The following is a 13,758-nucleotide window of genomic DNA, read 5'->3' as shown; positions in this document are numbered from 1 at the left end:
CAAGCAAGGTTGTGGTGTACCACCAATTCATAGGAGCATGCTTAGCTACAAGTACTTCCAATGGATTGTTTCCCTTTTTTATAATGCCTTTCCCTTGAAATTGGTGCCTACAAGACCTCTAAACTCAGAATTATTGTCACATACCACCTTCCTGAATAGGGCTTTCAGCCTCCCTCAACCAATAACCCAATTTCTTATAATCCCTCCAAATCACCTGTGACTATACTTCCTGCCAAAGTTTATATTTTTTCATAACACTTTTTTCTTGAAATGTAAAGCCATACACAACATCTTCCATAGAGATAAAAATAAACGTTGCTGCATGGTATTCAAGCATGTCTCTTCCGAGAGGTATGTGGAGCAAAGGTCAATAGTGCCCATTCATATAAGTCTTCCAATTTCTCCAGATCTTTTGATGCTTCTGAGGGCAGCCATGGGATGTATACATAGTTTTTCTGCCTCAGAACAATAGTTTAGTTCATGTGCCCATTCAGCTATCTATGGTGCTTGCACAGATGCACCAATGCCGTGCAATGTCCCTCTTTGCAACAAGGAAGTCACTGGCAACAAAAAACCTTAGGTATCGAATACCCCCCCCACTCCCCCCGTTCCTCCATCAACCGAAGTAGGGCCAAATTCAGGTCAGTGATTCCTGCGTTGCCCAATACATTTGATAGTGTAGAACAGACCGTTCACCAGTACAGTGGGGGGGTTTGGTGTGGAAAAGGTGCCCAAGGAATGATGGCATCTCATGCACTGTGAGTCTAGGTCATAATACATTGAATTGAGCCTTGTGGGGCTCACATGCTTACGGTGCAGGTATTTTATCTAAATCAATTTTTGTTTCATAGAAATCACAGGTATTCTAGGGGCCATACTAGTCTCTACCCAATCCTCTTTTTCCAGGAGTCCCGGATCCCCCTCCCACCTTTCCCTCAAAGTACTCATAGGGTCTGGTGTATTATTCACCTGTGCGCAGTATAAGATGGAAGTACTTTTTCTATCCCCAACTGTGAGTCTGTGCAGTGGCATAATGAAACTTGAGGGGGCACCCTGCAAAGTACTTTTAGGGGACCCCCAAACTCTCCTGACATATTCAGTAGCTCTCAGGCCATGTACTCTCCACCGGTGCACATTGCCGGAGGGGGCACCCTGGAGCTTGGGGGCCTGCACACCAGGGGGTATTGTTATGCCACTGACTTTGTGATGTGTTTCTCGAGGGCGTTGCATTGTGGGAGGATTTGTGTAGGATCAAGGGAGGCCTCAAGTGCACGATCCAGTTGTAGATATTGGTAAAATATGTCTTGTGCATTTTCATAATTTTCTACAAGATATTACAAAGTGCTCATGGCGATGCCATGCCAGACATACCCCTGCATGGATCCAAAATACTATACCAGGCTCTGAAGCCTTCCGGATAGACTGTTTGCTTGAAACAAATCCCGCTCACAGTGGTGTTTCCGCTGTTGGCACTCCATGACACCCGATCCATCGAAATGCTTGTTTCCGACAGAGGAAAGAGGTCTGTGCTGACGGTGAGAGGGGTGGTAGCATAAAGGCATCATAAATGATGTTGAATACTCTGTATTGTTCAAGGGCATGAAGCTCCAATGCTACAGAAGGGACATACTACCTAGCATATAGCCATTTGTTAATGGGTACCAAGTAGTTGGACTAACAGTACAGTTTTATTTCCGCAATCGATAGTTCCCCTTCTTAGAGGTTGAGGACATATTTGAGGTGGAGATATGTGGGAGACCTCCTGCCTAGTGGTACCTCACCACGTCTGATTGCATGGAGTGGAAAAAGGTGGGATGTATGTAATCTGGGTAGTTCTGTAAAGGAGTCGAGGTAGAACTATCATTTTGAACAGTGACATCCTGCCTCCTATGCATAGCGGAAGGCTTCCCTAATGTTTTATGTGTCTCCACACCTGAGTTAGCAGAGGTGCGATATTCAGGTCCAATGCCTGCGGTTTAGTGAGGGTAATGTGCATCCCTATGTATTTGAAATGGTGGGACACCGACTGCATTGGAAAGGTGGTCCCAGTTAAAGGGATGTAGGTAGATTTGGGCAAGTTCATGTTAAGTCTGGACAGATCAGAATAGATTTGCCGCATGGATAAGAGATGGAGTAGAGAAATCTCAGGGTCTCCGACATACATTAACAGGGAATATGCATATAAGGACACTCTGTCCTCGCTGCCATCAGACCATTGAGGTCATGCCGATCTGCATTGAGAAGCTTGGGGACTATCAAGTCCTCAATGATTGGGTTGTTTTGTATAGCTATAGGTGTGGGGCATTGTTCCACACAGAGGCAAGAATAAGAGTTGGCAAATTCACTGGCTAAGCAGTGTGATGTTGTAGCTGTAAAGCCAGACTGGAAACTAGTCAGTGTTGGTGTTCCCTATGTGCCAGTCAGTGTAGGAGTTTCCCGGCTTTTCTCTAATTTCATTTAGTTTGTATTGTGTAGTGAGGTGCACCGGGATCACCCTATCAAGTAGTATGTATCTGAGCTCTAGCCTTTTTAATTATAAAGTATGCCTTGGTTGGGGTTTCCCCCATTTCCCTCTCTGAAGTCCCTACTGTTCCAGCTTTGTGATGTTTCTATGCCTGCGGGCTTTAGAAGCAGCCTGATAGGATGTAATCTGTCCCTTCAGGAAAGCCATTTAGGCCTCCCAAAGTGTGGTGGGCAAGATCACTGTGACTTTGTTGGTGGTAAAATAATCTGAAATCTGTTGTTTGGAGGAAATCATTAAATGTGGTGTCAAGGAACAAACAGACGCTCAGGTGCTATTGTCCTAGTTGTCTCTGTTTGTACAATAAGAGTGTAAGGGCAATTGGGGTATGAATAGTCAGCATATGCAGCAGAATCATGGGTAGGCCTGGGTGGTGAACTCTGCTCCGTTCGCTGAATTTACCGCACTCCGCGGAGCACACAAAGTTCCAAAACCTCTGCTCAGCGAAGTGGAGTGGACTTTTTTCCTCTCTGGCGCTTGCCAACATTAAGTTAGTGAGGAAATTCCAATGGGAGACCACTACCCAGTGAAATTTCTATATGCGACCGCTCACGTTGAGAAACCATATGTTCGCTTAAGGAAGCTGCAAATCTACTCGCATGGCAGAAAGAAGCAACACCTTCTTGCACTGTACATGGTGCCATTTGTTCAGCGTGGGACAAACACAGGGTGCTAAAAATCAGCACAAACTGCAAGACCTAACTCACTCTGCTGCTTGCGGAACTCCTTGTAGAGCAGTGTAGTTTTTTGGTCACTTTGTGGAGTTCTGCGTAGATGAACTCTGCGTACTCTGCCCAGGCCTAATCAGGTCCTCCTCCAGAGCAAAGGCATCTGATGTAGACAGGAGGAATTAGTCTATGTGAAAGGAGGATCTGTAGGAGTGAGAGTAAAAGGTGTATTCCCTGATCTAAGGATGAAGCAGTTGTCAAGCATCTGTCAGGGCCAGACACCTGACCCAGGCTGCCAGAACAATTGTCTAACATGACGAGGAGTTACTAGAGTCCAAGCTGGTATCCATGACTGAGTTAAAGTCACCACTCAGTAACTTTGGGCCAGGGGGGATTGCAAAAGAACTGATGTGAGTGCCAGTAGTGTGTTCTTCCCGAGTGCGGGGGGGGCTTATATAGATGCGATTGTCTAGTGTGCACCCACTTTGCCCACCTCAAGGGCAATAAAGCAGCCCAGGGCACCGCAATACGTCATGAGTTTTAGTAACCTGGAGGGTAATGCACTTATTAAGGAGTATGGCTGTACCACAAGACGTGTTAGTAAATCCTGCATGGCATACCCTTGTGTACCCACCCCAATGTAGGAAGGGACAATTACTACCAAAGCGGTATGTCTCCTGCAGTAACACCAATAGTTGTGAATAATGATAATTAAGGTACTGGAACACCATGCCCCTTTAAATGTTATTATTGAGACCACTGACGATCTATGAGAGGGTAGTAACCAGTTCTGGTCCATCTGTCAAGGTGGTTTGTATGGAGCATGTGGTCGACGTGCAGGACAGCAGTGCAGCATAAGTAATATGGAAGGATTAAAATCAACTGACCAAGAACAACAAATACAACCATCTCAACATCCCAAATCCCCAACAATACCCCACCCCTTACCCTTCACTTCTGTCAAAAAACTTACCCAAGTAGTAGAGTTACAAACCCATTTTGCTGCTAAACCTCAGTTACTCTGATGCTCCACTTGGCATCTTCAGACTCTTCCATCTCACACACTCCTTACACTGCATGATTGGAAATTATACTAGTGCAAGACACTAGGTAACACTTTGTAACTTCTTTTTTTCGGTCCTCATATCACCATAACATCTGCAAATCTTGGACCATTTAGGCACCCTCGATCTGCCTTGTGGTCCGTTGAGTTCACTCGCCCAGAGCCTCCAAAGCTCTGGTTGCATTGAGGGGTAAAGCCACTCCCAGGTTCCATGACCTGGTGTAATCAAAGGACTATGCAAATGTTTTTCATTATTCTGGCACAGTCCTGCATAGTGCCATGGTTACTAACTTGTCCACTTAATAAAGTCCTCCCAAATTCCCCCGACCTTCGTGGATTACATTCAACATCCATATTGCTATTCCACTTAGCCACTTTTAACCACCATGTGGGATGTGGGGAAGTAGGGTCTAGCCAATGTTTACAGATCTCCCGCCTGGCTAACAGCAATAGGTAGAATTCCATGCCACTTTGCTTACTATTCAAGGTGGTATACAGAGTGTTATCCATCCCCAGGAGTACTAAGGCCACTGTCAAGACTTTAGATTCGTCTAAGATACCCCTTATAATGGTTTCTACGACCTTCCAGTATTCTTTTATCTCTGGACATGTGAAGAAAATATGTACATAATTGGATTTTGGGAAGTTGCATCTGGGAAATGGCTGCAACACAAACATAGTAGAAAGAGAGAGAGTAACCCTTATGCAACCACAAGGGAACAGGGTTAAACGACAAGTAAAAAACAGATGTTTCCCTTGGTTGAACTAACTGTTCAATCTTAATATGTTACTACCTTTTTAGGGAGTGAACCTCTAATCTACTAAAATTACATACACACAGTCGTCACTCTTACTACTTTGAGGATACTTAGCTTGAAACAGAACCCCAAAAAGCACTTACAATCTTAGAAAGTCAAATATATAGCCAGAGGAGATCCTTTCAACATTTTATTTGTATAAAAATAGGGAAAAGCAACAGTGTCAAATTCTTACATAGAGTCACAATCTTGATCAGTTAATACTATTAAAACATGACCTGGCTTAGATCTGGTTTACTTCATTTTACTATAACCCATAGATAAGTTCAACAGTCTGTGCATAGTAAAAAATAAAGATAAAAACAAACATGTAATATTGCACCATATGCAAATTCAATATAATCAGAAGATTAACATAGATAAAATACAAAAAAAACAGTGTTGACACGATTCGGTGGATCCTGCTGTGCGCACCACCTTCCTCAGGACAAAATTAAATTAAAAACAATCTTCTTCAACGTCGTGAAGTATTCCACTTCTCAATTGTTCTTTTAACTTCACTTGTTATTAGCTGCTGGGTGAGTTAGGACACTAACGATGCCTCCTGTGTCTTCACTATTGACCTTGTTCCATTGGTCTACATCATAGAGGGTTCAGTGATCCTATTCATTATCCAGTTTTACTTGTGCGGTAACGTTCAATTTTTATTGTACGTTCTTCCTTGTAGGAGTTTAGTTATTAGTTATTTCACACTCATCAATCGTTCATAGTGCTCTGAAAGGGACTTCATTCATTGGCCTGATCTCCGGGTCCTGGTGTTTCCTTCTGCACCGCTTGCCTTAGGTCCTGACTTCAAAGAAAAACCACACACACACACACGCATACACTCCAACACATTACCTTTGTCTTGGAGATGCTAACTAAGTATCCGGATACCGCCCCAAATTCTTTTGTCAGCTGCTCCACCCCTGCAACATTTGGGCCGGATCGGAGGTACAGATTATCAAATCGTCTGCATATAATGCTATTTTATTGCAAGAGGGGAGTGAGTGAATAGGGACTCTCTGACCATCTTTCCTCAAAAGATGTGCCAATGGTTCGATATATATGTCGAGCAGGAGGGGTAACAGGGGGCAACCCTCCCTCGTTCCTCTATGAATATTAAATCTTTTTGTCAGAGAAACAGTAAGGAGGATTTTAGCCGTAGGTCACTCATATAGCCTTCGAAGTGCAATGATAGAACCAGAACTGGAGCCCATTGATTCCAGGACTGCCCAAAGAAATGCCCAGCTGACACAATCGAATGCCTTGGGGCATCAATAGTTATCACCGCCAAGGGAATAGATCATGCAATGGCTGGATTTATAGTTCCAATTAACAACAATGTAAGTTCTTGGATTTGTCTTTTCTGAACAAAACCCTTCTGGTCTATATGTATCAATTGGGGGTCAACTTTGCCAATTTCCCTGCCAAGATGCCAGTATAGATATTATAATCTACATTTAATAAGGGTCCTTTGCAGGTTTTAGGATCAAAGCAATTATGACCTCCTTCCATGAGCATGGGATCTGCCCTTCCCCCTTATAGACTGAATTAAATATCGACTTCATTTTCGGGATTTTATCTTCTATAATTAGTTTGTATACCTCAACCGTTGAATCTGGCCTGCTGCTTTCCCATTCTTTATCTGCGACAGCTGCTCCTTATTTCCCCCTCGGTAATTGGGGTGACCACACTCTTTCTACTCTTGGTTGTAAGCACTGGGAGTCCTACACTATTTAGCCGCTGCCTTAGGCCCCCTCATCCGGACGCACTTCTTCTGCACATAATTCAGAGAAGAGTGAGACAAGACTGGCCTGCATTTCCTCTTCTTTGTTCAAAATGTCATCCCGAGGGTTGATGATCAATTCCCCTATGTAATTTCGTAACCACTCAGCCCTCGACTTCCATGCTAACAATGCTCCAGCCTTCTCACCATATTTGAATTGTTGCATACATCCTGTTGTCCACCTCTCTCGACATTTTGCCTCTAAATTCATCTTATAATTTAATCTGGCTTCCTCCAACTGTTTCATTGTATTCTCTCTACTCTGGGTGTTCCCTGCCATTTGATGTAACTTAACCTCTAACTTCCCCACTTTTTCCTTCAATCTTCTTGATACAGCTCTATCAACCTTGTTCTTATATGAGACCTGGCTTTGTAAAACACCTCATACATACGCCTTGAAAGTATCCAGATTACTCCAATGGAGGCTAAAATGGCCTTATCCAGGAAGAAGTCCATAGTTGTTTTTTTCAAAAGAGTGGCACCTGGTTGACTCTATCCCATGGCCTTGGAATGCTTTCAGGGGATTGCTGGATCATGCTGCATCTACAACTAAAGGCAGAGAGAAGAAGGCATACCACCTAGGCTGGTTCCACCCCAGAAGCATCTGCCACCCTCACTCAATCAAAACTAGGTGTTTTTACAGTAACCAATGTCCTATCCGATCCATGGCAAACTAGTAGGAAAAAGGATATAGTGGTGCTGACATAAGAGTTGGAAGCGAATGGTAGACTCAGATAGTTAGTAGTATGAGGGGACCAGTGTAGCTAAAGTAATGCAATGAGGAAGGGGCTGTGGACTGTGGCAGGTCCAAGGAGACAGAGCGGGATGGTCCTCCTCAGAGTCCGGCTACTATTGTGTTCAAGAGTCTCGTAGTTTCTGGTTCATTGATCGCTGGCAGCCCTGCAGATGGTGTCCCCGATTATCACTCCTCTGAAGGGAACCCTCCCACCAGGGAAGTGGAGGGTTGCTCACAAGGAGCTGCTGTTCCGTTGCCCAGGTCCAGGTTGTCTTAGGGGTCTAAAAAAAGATAGCCTTAGAGCCATGGATTACTTTAAGTTTCGCTGGGAACAGAAGCATATAGTGGATGGCCTTGGCCCTGAGGTGTTGTTGATCTTCTCATAGGACCAAAGCCATTGTTGGACTAAGTATGTAGTCCCGAAAAATCATTATGCGAGTGGCCTGGAAGCATAGGTGCCCCGCTTTATGAGCTTTTTTAACTATTGCATCTCTACCCAAATACTTCAAGAATTTTGTAATCATCGAGTAAGGAGGGGCCCTTGGAGGGGACCTCTGCATTAGGGAGTGCTGGGCCCTTTCCACCATGAAGCAGGTGGGGAGCAGCGAGGGGGGCATTCAGGTAACAATCCAGGTGTCCAGAAATGGTTCGGTTCACTGCTCTCCACTTCCTCAGGAAACCCTGTGAAACAAAGGTTGCACCGTCGGCCTCTACCCTCAGCATCCTTGATGTGAGCTTCCAATAGCTTAGATGTGTGGGAGAAATACCAGACCATTGATTTAAGTTCTTTTATAGTGTCTTCAATGTTGAGACTCACCCTTCTGCCTCAGTTACCCTGTCCACCACCCTGCACAAGTCCTGTATTTAAAAAGTGACCTCAACCTCCACTACGCCAATTTTGGACTCAATGGCCATGCAATAGGCTTGAATGGCTTGCTGGATAGTATCTGTATTGACGGGGTTCGCCAGGATTACTGGAGAGTCCACTGCCTACAAGGATCCCTGGAGTGTAGTCATAAGGGCTGAATATTTGGTGATCTTGGCCTGAGTATGTGATATTGTGGATTTGTCTCAGACCATGGTGGTGTCACTGTATCCCCCTCTAAGGTAGAGGGCTTGAGCCCATCGACCCAATTGTGCCCTCCTTCGACCGGACAGTACCCCTCCTGGCCTGGCCTGCTTAACCCGCGGCGAAGCTGTGCAGAACAGTAAGAGCAGACAGTGTCCATTGGGCAGATAGTGTAGGTTAGCAACTAGGATGAGGATAAGTCTGGATCTGCAGCCGGGAGCTCAAGAAGAAGTGTCCACCATCTTGGCCTGCCAGACCACACCCCCTTGCCCAAGGTTATTGCCTCCGACTCACCTATCTAAGAAAATTAACTTCTTGTCACAAGCAGTTTCATAAATCTCATTTGAAATATCCACATGCAATTGCTGCTCACCCCATATTACCTAACGTAATGCTCATTCACTGTAGAACAACCCTTGGGGTGTCAATCTACCTAGAAGCAGCCACAAACCTAGACCTAACAGAACAATCCCCTCACTAGATGATGATGAACTAAGTTCCCTAAGCCAAAGCTTAGGGTACTTCAATGTAAATCCACCCATAACCAGGCTCAGGCAACTCCTCCATACCACTTAACGAGAGCCTCAGGTCTCCTGATTATGCATTCCTACCAGGAATAAGGGTCTCACCAACCTCATTCAGGTTCCCATCAAACATCTAAACATTCCTGCCTCCAAAGTCTCTCACTCAATTTTGCTACGTAACTGCCGAGCTGCAGCTAAGCACTGCCTGGAGTTTGCAGACACAATAGTGAACCTCAACCTTGATATTCTGGTTCTCACTGAAATGTGGCTGAATGACATTGAAAACAATGTTTTAGACATCCTTCTCCCCACACTATTTCATTCTCCACTGTAGCCGTCTAGTCAAACAAGGTGGTGGTGTATCAGTAATTCATAAGAGCACACTTAGCTGCAAAGTAATTCCAATGTATTGTTTCCCTTCTTTCTAATGCCTTTCTCTCCAACTTGATGCCAACAAGACCTATAATCTCAAAATAAATGTCACATACCACCTTCTTAGTGAAAATAACATCTTCATTGACAAATGCATTACATTGATATCATCACAACAGATATGATATGTGCCCCTTACCTTCCTTGGAGATGTCAATCTTCACTGGAGCAAAGATAACAAACCTGTGAACCTGTTGTCTTCTTTTATACAAGACAATGACCATCCCTAGCATTTTCAGAATCCAATACTCTACAAAGGCTCTATATTGTCGATCTCATTATCCATAAAGACACACTTATGACCACTGAAGATTAGGTTCCATTCCTGTGATTAGTAACTCTACCAGCAAATTCCTTCCAAGCTGTCTGTAGCGCTTCTAAAAACAAAAGGTCAATTGAAGAGGGGGAACATTATGATTCTGTGATACTAACAACATTGACATCAATAACCTAGCTGAAAAAACTCAAGGTAACTTGCCACCCACAATCCTGCGCAGTGTAATAATTCTGAAACAAAAGACTACAATAAATGCATGGGAAATCTGATTAATGAATATGCTCCATTAAAATGCAAGAGAACATTACCTAAACCTTTTCTACCCTGGTTCTCAAAGGATCAAGTAACTTCACCCTTGAATCTCACTATCCTCAGTGCTGTAAGGAGAGACTACATATTAAACATCTTCAAAGCTAAATCTAGTCAGATTAAATCAATGTTTGATACCACTAAAAATCACCTAAAGCTACTTTTTGATATTATCAAACAATCAAACTCCCACTCCTCAACTAGCGCAGTCTACACATCAGCATCAAAATGTAAAGAATTTGCATTCTCCTTTGCAGAGAAAATAAAGTCTATTAATCTATCATGTCTGTCAAAATCCACTATCCTAGGTCAGTGCACGTTGACCCACAAAGCCAAATGGACCAGGTCCCACTTAGACACAATGGCTAAGTCAGAGTTACTTGGAACTATAACTAATCTCCAACCTTCTAATCACCTCTTCAACGCTTTGACTGTCTCTGTGATCAAGAAAATGATCAAGATGTTACTACTTAATTGGACCTCTCTAGTTAACTCCTTACTAAAACAAGGTATTTAACGACTGATTTGAGTAACTTTCACCTGGTTTCTATGCTACTCTTCTTAGTGAAAGTCTTAGAAATCTATGTGGCATCCACATGCAGTGCAATAACCTTCTCAATGTTTTCTAATCTGGCTTTACATAGGGCTGTAGCACAGAATTTCTGCAAATTGCGGATAACTCTTTCTACTTCCTTGACTCAGGAAACTCATGTCTAATGGTGCTTGAGAAATTTTCCACTGCCTTTGATAGATCAACTACCCCACTCTGATTAACATCCTGAATGTACGGATCGGCATCAATAGGACTGTCCTAAGGTGGTTTGACTCAAATTGACAAACAGTTCACAAATTATGAAAACAGAGAGCTCTGCCTTGAGCAAGTTCGACCTAAAACAAAGGATGCCACAGGGATCCAACTGTTACTCAACTCTGTTTAATCTATAACTTGATCCTCTTGGTGAGATTTCGAGAACATCTACACTTCTTTATCAATATATGGATGATACCCAGATGTACCTTAAAACACTAATCCCCTCAAAACATCTGTTTCCTCTCCTCCACCCTCAGCAAGGTTCATAAATGTATGCTTAACTGCACTTAAAGCTCAATCCAAAGACAACTGAAATACTACTAATCTCTCAAAACAATCCAACCTCCTTATCAAAGAGTGGCTAGTATCATTCTCTACCTTGAACTGCAATTCAGCCATTATGGAGAATGTAAAATCATTGGACTATATCATAGATGATGATTTAGATTCAAATCTGGTAAGACTGCTCTGGAGTCGGAGGCAGCAATTCCTGAGCAGGCCTCAAACCTGTGGTCATGGCACTAGTCCTTTCCAGAGCGGATTATAGTAACTCACTCCTCTGGTCTCCCTTAAGAATATCTAGCTCCTCTGAGAGCAGTGTTCCATGTTGCTGCCTCCTTTGTGGCTGAACACAGGAAATTAAACCACATCTTTCCTATACTCCACTCCATGCAATGGCTCCCTATCGATGCAAGAGTCCAATTTAAGACTGTATGCTTTACTCATAAAGTCCTTAAAATGTAACCTACTCCTAACTTGTTGGAAAACTTAAAGTCTCTGAAGCATGACTAAAATCAAGAAATGCAGAGTCCATCCTGGCAAATCCTCTGACTTTGAAGCAAGAACACTGCATTAAACAGCCATTCTCTGGTAGTGCAACAAGGAATAGGTTCTCCCTCCCACCAGCCCTTTGCACAGCCACTTGTATGCTCGCATTCTAAAGTAAACTTAAAATCCTCCTTATGAGAGACTCTGGCTGAAGTGGGAATTAATGCTCACATCTCCAATGTTGACTTGATCCGTCTTTCTTGCTATCAAAATACGTGTTCTCTCTTGTGATTAGTTACTGCTGTTTTACCTATAATGGTTAGCTAACCACCTCTTATCCTGTACCATACCTGCTGTATGATTTTAGGATAGGAGGGGGGTCTATGGAAGGATGAGAACAGACAATACAATTTGGTCAGTGCTTGGGCTGTGTTTATCAGCTGATAGTATTAACCAGGGCGAGTGATGGGGCCCTAGTGGGGTCTGAACACAAAAGCAGCTTAGGATCGCAGTATGAGAGCAACAGTTGAGGGCCATTGGCATGAAAATGTACCTGAGGTGTACCACATTGGATTACAAATTATGGAAGAGGTATTAGCACTGGCCAGAGGGGGTGATTTGGACACACTAATATCCATAAAAGAACAGTACTGGATACATTTTCTGAACATGATGCAGCAAAAATGGCTCAATGATACTTACATATGTGGTAGAAACAATTGTGGGTGAATCAGCCGAAGTTACTCATAGGGATTCTAGAAGCCTCGGGAGTGTTCCAACAGTAAACTAGTATAAGGTGACAAGGGTCCATGTGGTTTTCATTCACCAACGTTAGTTTGCTACACTAAGCGTAATTGTTGTGACTGATTAAGTAGTTGATTCTGAGATCCACATGGAGTAGGCCATATGTTAATCAGATTGTGAACCACAACCAGCGTTTTGGAAGCAGGACTTATTCAAGTCTGAGTTTAATTATAAGGAACTCCACTGAGTATGAGCATAATAAACTTTATTACTCAGTTATTTCAATTCTCCTTTGATTCGCTCAGAATATAGAGTAAGACAAGAGACCCTCTTTTACAAACCAGAGTGTTTTTTTATATTGCACGTTGATAAATACATTTCAAGAAAAGACTATGAAAGCAACAAGTTAATTAAGCATGTTGCAACCCCAAATAAACACAAGCGCGTCTGAACACTATGGGGCATATTTACAAGCCGAACTGACAGGTCAAGCGCACACAACAGAACTACTGATTGAGTAATCAAGGTAAGGTGATTCAAGGATAAGATCCCTCACGAATGTTCTTTCTATTACTGTTTTAATTGGTATGTGAATGGTCCTCCTATTCAAGGGGATTCATACAGAAAGAAACCAGCCAACACGTGTTTCGTCAATAAGGGCGTTAACCCATGACTCCTTAGGGCTGCTTGATTATGGGATATCGTGTTATCGGGGGACCAGTGATAATTCCAACCCGGTCCGAATCGGGTTTTGGAGCTTGGAGGTACAAGGGTTCGCACAATCTCAATGGTAATTAGAGCGGTAACAGGTAATGGACGTAGGCGGGTAGTGCCTATAGTCAAAGCAACGGACAGCGTAGTGCCTTAGGGTAACGGAGAAGGTATTGCCGGATACAGGAAACATATTTACAAGCCCCTGCGCCACCACCAATGCGTCACTTTTTTGGTCACACCAGTGGCGCAGTGTGCTGAACCATTAGTACGAGGCCACGTAAAGCCACCCTGTTAGGTTTTTTATGACCTTGTAAATACGACTCTTTTTCACACATCATTTTGCAGTCTCCAGCACATATAGAAAGAGGAAAACACCATCAATGATTGTTTTTGTGAACGGATGTGTCCCTTCCTGCACACAAACAATCAGTCAATCAAATAAGCTTTATTCGAAAACACATGTTGTATCATAAAAGCTACATAAAATATCTGAATTAAAAAGACGCCATTAAAAAACAGGTCACCAAAATGAGTAA

Source organism: Lissotriton vulgaris, chromosome 3_1, assembly GCF_964263255.1.
Source record: "Lissotriton vulgaris chromosome 3_1, aLisVul1.2, whole genome shotgun sequence".
NCBI classification, from domain to species: Eukaryota; Metazoa; Chordata; class Amphibia; order Caudata; family Salamandridae; genus Lissotriton; species Lissotriton vulgaris.
This window is presented reverse-complemented; position numbering follows the sequence as displayed.